Raw genomic sequence first — 6698 nt, forward strand, 5'->3', positions numbered from 1 at the left:
CAAAAAAAAAAAAAAAAAAAAAAAGAACCAAGTTGGAGGACTGACACTTCCTGATTTCAAATTGTACTACATAACTATAGTAATCAAAACAGTGTGGCACTGGCATATCTAGCTCAAAAAATAGATTTGGGAGTCTAGGAATAAACCTTAACATTTGCAGTCAATTGATTTCCAACAAGGCTGTCAATAGTTTTTTAACAAATGGTGCAAGGACAGTGGATAGTCATATGCAAAAGAATGATGGTGGACCCTTACCTAACAACATATACAGAAACTAACTCAAAATGGATCAAGAACCTAATGTGAGAACTGAAACTATGAAACTCTTAGAAGAAAATATAGGCATAAATGTTTATGACCTTGGACTAGGTGATAGTTTCAGATAGAGGACACTGTAAGCACAAGTAAACAAAGAAAAATAGGTAAATTTGGCTTCATCAAATTAAAAACTTTTGTACTTCAAAGAGTACCACCATAACAGTAAAAAGACAACCCCAAAAATGGGAGAAAATATTTGCAAATCATATGTCTGAGGAGATAGTTGCATCCAGAATATATGAAGAACTCTTACAACTCAATGACAAGAGGACAAATAACCCAATTGAAATAACCCTATTAAAAACTGATCAAAAGGATATAAATACACATTTCTTTTTTAAAAGATATGCAATAAACAAATTAAAAGATGTTCAACATCATTAGGCATGAGAGAAATGCCACTTCATATGCACTAGGATGGCTTTAATAAAAATATCAGATCCAATAAAAAAGACATGACATGAGTGTTGGTAAGAATGTGGAGAAATTGGAACCCTCACACATTGCTGATGAGAATGCAGAATGGTGCCCCTGCTTTATAAAACAGTCTGGCAGTTTCTTAAAATGTCAAACATAGAGTTACCATATTACCCAGCAGTTCCACTCGTAGGTCTACACCTAATACCTAATGTGTCCATAGAAAACCTTATCCACAAATGTTCATAGCAAAATTATTCATAACAGTCAAAAGGTGGAAATAAGCCAAATGTCCATCAACTGATGAATGGGCAAAATATGGTATATCCTTATAACAAAATATTATTCAGCAGTAAAGAAGGAATGAAGTACTGATGCATGCTACAACGTGGATGAGCCTTGAAATCATACTGCTAAGTGAAAGAAGCCAGTTGCAAAAGTCCTATATTGTATGATTCCATTGACTAGAATAGGCAAATCCATAGAAACAGAAAGCAGGTTAGTGGTTGCCTAGGGCTGAGGGGGTTGTGGGAAGAAATGAAGAGTGACTGCCAGTGGGTATAGGGTTTCTTTTGGGGATGAAGAAAAGGTTCTTAAAAATTTTTTTTGCAGCATAAAGTTCAGCTTTTTTATTGAATATGTTATAAAAGAAGTTTAGTCAAAAAGACCAAAGCCTATGTTATCATCGGACTCCTCAGATTTTTCTTTCTTTTCTTCCACTTGCTTCTCCTCAGCTGGGGCAGCAGTGGAGGAGGGGGCAGGACCTCCTACTGGTGCAACACCAGCTGCTGGAGCAGGTCCACCAGCCCCTATATTGCAGATGAGGCTCCTAAAGTTGACATTGGCCATGGCCTTTGAAAACAAGCCAGGCCAAAAAGGTTCAACATTTATACCAGCTGCTTTAATGAGGGCATTGATCTTATCCTCCCTGAGATGCAGAATGAGGGCCAAGTAGATGCAGGTGAGCTTGGAGACGGAGTCCACAGTCCAGGCAAGTGCAGGACTAATGCTGCCAGGTGTGGTGCTAGTCACCTAATGAAATGAGGGCTTCACTCCAATGAAGCCTTAGCCTCCTCTAGAGGATCAAACACCTTGTGGCAGCTGAGAAAAACCAAAACTGTTCAAAATTGATTGTTGTGATGGTTGTGCATACCTGTGAATATACTAAGAACCACTGAATTGTCCACTTAAGGAAAGAAGCGAGTTTATTATCTGTGCAAACTACTAAAAAAATACAGAATATTGACAAAGAGATCGCAATTATTAAAAAAAAAAAAACAAATAGAATTTATAAAGTTGAAAAGTACAATAACTGAAATTAAAAACTCACTAGAAACTCAACAGCAGATTTGAGCCAACCGGAGAAAGTATCAACAGACTTGAAAATAGGTCAATTCAGATAATCCAGTCTGAGGAGCAGAAAGAAAACAGAATGAAGAAAAATCAACAAAGTATGGGGGAAAAAGAGTAGCTTTATCATAGCATAGAGAAACCTGACAAACACTACCTCAGCCAGATAATCAATGTCTGTATCGACAGTGTTAAGTCATGTTGATACTATGTACTCTTGATATGATGTGAGGAGCTGTGGTCTTTATCACAAAAGCAAACACCACCAGTCTAATTAGACAAATCCCAGTTGAGAGAAATTTACAAAATACCTGACCTGTAGTCCTCAAAAATGTCAAGATCATGAAAAACAAAGAAAATCTGGGAAATTGTCATGGCTAACAGGAGTCTAATGAGACATGATGACTAAATATAATGAGGTATCCTGGATAGGATCCTGGAACAGAAAAAGAACCTTAGGTGAGAGCTAAGGAAATCTGAATAAAGTATGAACTTTAGTTATAATAATGTATTAATATTTATTCATTAGTTGTAACAAATGTACCATACTAAAGTAAGATATTAATAAAAGGGAAATCTGGCTGTGAGGTATATGGGAATTCTCTGTAATATCTTCACAACTTTTCTAGAAATCTATAACTATTATAAAATAAGTAGCTTATTTTAAAAGTAAAAACAACAGAGTCTCAGATATCTCTGGGACATCACTGAGCATACTAAAATACACAAAATGGAAGACCAGAAGGAGAGGAGAGAAAGGGCAAGAAAGGATACTTGAAGATAAAATGACTGAAAATATACCAAATTGGATGATAAATATTAGGCTACACACCCAAGAAGCTCAAAGAACTCCAAGTAAGATAAACTCAAAGAGATCCACACCTGGCCACATCATAGTTAAACTGTCAAAAGACAAAGAGAGAATCTAGAAATCAGCATGAAAAAGAAACTCATCATATACAGAATTCTCAATAAGATTAACAGCTGACTTCTCATCAGAAACCATGGAAGCCAACAAAATTTTTTTTAAAGTAAAATAAAATAAGATTTTAAGAAATAATAAAAAGAAAAAGAAACCATGACCATGGAGGCCAGAAGACAATGGGATAACAAATATAAAGTCCTGACATATCAAGCACTGAAAGATAAAGACTATCAAAAAAATTGTATGTCCAGCAAAACTTTAAAATAAAGGAGAAATTAAGACATTTCCAGATAAACAAAAACAGAGCAAATTTTTTGCTTGCAGATCTTCCCTACAAGAGATACTAGACTGAAATAAAAAATCACTAGACAGAAACTCAAATCCATGTAAAGAAATAAAAAGTACCAGGAAAAGGAAATGCATAGCTAAATATAATGTAACTATAAATGTATTTTTGTTTGTCACTCTTTTATTCTCCTATCTGATTTAAAAGACAACAACATAAAGCAATAATTATAAAACTGTATAGATGGGCTTATAATGTAGAAACATTTGTATGACAATAATAGCACAAAGGAGGGAAGTGGGAAGAGAGCTAAATCAGAGCAAAGTTTTTGTATGCTATTGAAATTAAGTTGGTATTAATCTTATCTAGATTGTTTTAAGGTGTTATGTTAACTGTAATCTTCAGAGAAACCATTAAGAAAACTTCAAAAATATATTCAAGAACAACAAGTAACAAGTAAATTAAACTTGTACACTAAAGAATATCTCCTTAACACAAAAGTAGGCAATAATGGAGGAATAGAGGAATAAAATATATGGAAAATACATAGCAAATAACAGACATAATTCCATTTTATTTACAATTTCATTAAATGTAAACGGACTAATTATTTCAATCAAAAGGCAGAAATTGGCAGAATGTGTAGAAAAACATGATCCAACTATATGCTGTCTACTAGAGAGACCCTTTAGATTCAAAGGCATAAATAGGTTTAAAAGAAAAGACATGTCATGCAAATAGCATCCCAAAAAGAGATGGAGTGGCTATGGTAATATCTGACAATAGAATTAGAAACAACAAAAAAAAATATTACTAGAGATAAAGAAGGACATTTTATAATGATAAAAATGTCAATTCATTAGGAAGATATAATAATTATGTATAAATATGCACCTAATCACAGAACCCCAAAAGACATGAACCAAAAACTGAAAGAATTGAAGGGAGAAATTGATAATTCAAAAATAATAGTTTAGACTTCCATACCCCACTTTTAGTAATAGATAGAACAACTAGCAAGAAGATCAAGAAGGATGGATATCGCAGACTTGAACAACACTATAAGCCAGTTAGACCTGACAGACATCTATAGTACACTCTATCCAAGAACAGCACAATATATGTTCTTCTCAAATACACATGGAACATTCTCTGGAGTAGATCACATGTTGGGCCATTTTAAAAGCCTCAAAACATGTAAAAGTATTGAAATCTTAAAAAAATATGTTCTCTAACCATAGTGGAATGAAATTAGAAATGAGTAATAGAAAGAAATTTGGGAAATTCACAAATATGTGGAAATTGAGTAATACACTCTTAACAAATAGGTCAAAGAATCAACAAAAAGGAAATAGGGAAATAATTTGAGATGACCAAAAATGAAAATACAACATACCAAAATTTATGGGATGCAGCTAAAGCAGTGCTTAGGAAGAAATATATAGCCATAATCACCTAAATTATAAAAGATCTCAAATCAGTAACCTAATATTACCTAAAGAAATTAGTAAAAGAAGACCAAACTCAACTCACAGCCAGCAGAAGGAAGTAAATGCTGAAGATTAGAGCAGAAATAAACAAATAGATGATATGCAAACAATAGAGAAAAATGAACAAAACCAAAAATTGATTTTTTGAAAAGATTTACAAAAGTAACAAACTTTTAGCTAGACTGGCCAAGAAAAAAGAAGAGAAGCCTCAAATTACTAAAATCAGAAACAAAACGGGATATCATTGCCAAACTTGCAGAAATAAAAAGGATTATAGGGAATACTATGAACAACAGTATGCCAACAAATTAGATAACCTAGATGAAATAGACAAATTCCTAGAAAGACACAAACTACTGAAACTGACTCAAAAAGAAATAGAAAATTTGAATAGACCTATATTAGACGATGATGGTAGTGAGAAAAAACATGACAATGAATTGACCTGGAAAAAGTAAAGAGATGGAATTAGTAATTACAAAATTTTCCACAAAGAAAATCTCAGGCACAGATAGCTTTACTAGGGGATACTACAAAACGCTTGAAGAAGAATAACAGCAGTCCTTCACAAACTTTTCTAAAAAATAGAAGAGGAATCCTATGTCATTCAATGAAGCCAGTATTACCTTGATACCAAAACCAGATACGGATAGCACAAGAAAATTATATACCAATATCCCTTAGATGCAAAAATCCTCTACAAAATATTTGACAACAGATTCTAGAAGCATGTAAAAAGGATTATATACTATGACCAAGTGATATTTGTCTCAGGAATGCAAACTTTAACATATGAAAATCAACTTAAAAATATATCCTACTAGTAGAATAAAGGACAAAAAACACATGATCAGTCATCTCAATCAGCACAGAAAAAGTATTTGAAAAAATTCAACACCCTTTCATGATATAAAACAGTCAACAAAATAGGAATAGAAGGGAATTTCCATAACATGACAAAGGGTATCTGTGAAAAACCCACAGCTAGCATTATACTTGAGAAAAGACTGAATGTTTATCTTCTAAGATCAGGAACAGAGCAAGGATATCTGCTCCTGTTACCTCTGTTCAACATTGTATTGGCGATTATAGCCAGGCAAATAGTCAGAAAAAAGATATAAAAAGTATCTAGATTTGAAAGGGAAAAATAAAACTATCTCTATTTGCAGATAACACTCTCTAGTATATAGAAAATCCTAAGGACTCCACTAAAATACTATTAGAACTAATAAATAAGTTTAGCAAGTTTGCAAGATTCAGCTCAACATACAAAAATTAACTATATCTATGCATTACCAATGAGCAATCCAAAAAGAAATTAAGAAAACAATTTATTTATAATATCATCAAAAACATAAAATAATTAGGAATAAATTTACCAAAATTCTTAGGAATAATTTGTACTCTAAACACTAGAAAATATTACTGCAAGAAATTAAAGACAATCTAAATAAATGGAAAGGTACTATATCTGATGTATTAAAAGACTTAATGATGTTGAGATAGTAATACGCCCCAAATTGATCTACAGACTGAATGTAATCCCTATCAAAATTCCAGCTGCCTTTTGGCAGAAATTAAATACCTAAATTTATATGGAATTTCAAAAGATCTAGAATAGCCAAAACAATACCAAAAAAGAACAAAGTTGGAGGACTCACATTTTCTGATTTTGAAATTTACTACAAAGCTACGATAATGAAAACAGTGTGGTACTGGCATAAGGATAGTCATGATAGACATAAACGTCAGGGGAATAGAACTGATAGTTCAAAAATAAACCCTCACATTTACTGTCAATTTTTTTTTAACAAGGATGGAAAGACAATTCGATAGAAATGGTGCTAGGACAATTCATATGGAAAGAATGAGGATGAACTCCTATTTCACATTACATAAAAAAAAAAAAAAA

General features: G+C 32.7%; 1 pseudogene; it reads right to left on the reverse strand.

The window, feature by feature from the left end:
* Positions 1-1389: 1389 nt before the first annotated feature.
* Positions 1390-6698, reverse strand: part of LOC103588399 — an 8996-nt pseudogene continuing 3687 nt past the window's right edge.

This window comes from Galeopterus variegatus, unplaced genomic scaffold (genome assembly GCF_000696425.1).
Source record: "Galeopterus variegatus unplaced genomic scaffold, G_variegatus-3.0.2 Scaffold566, whole genome shotgun sequence".
In the NCBI taxonomy this organism is placed as follows: Eukaryota; Metazoa; Chordata; class Mammalia; order Dermoptera; family Cynocephalidae; genus Galeopterus; species Galeopterus variegatus.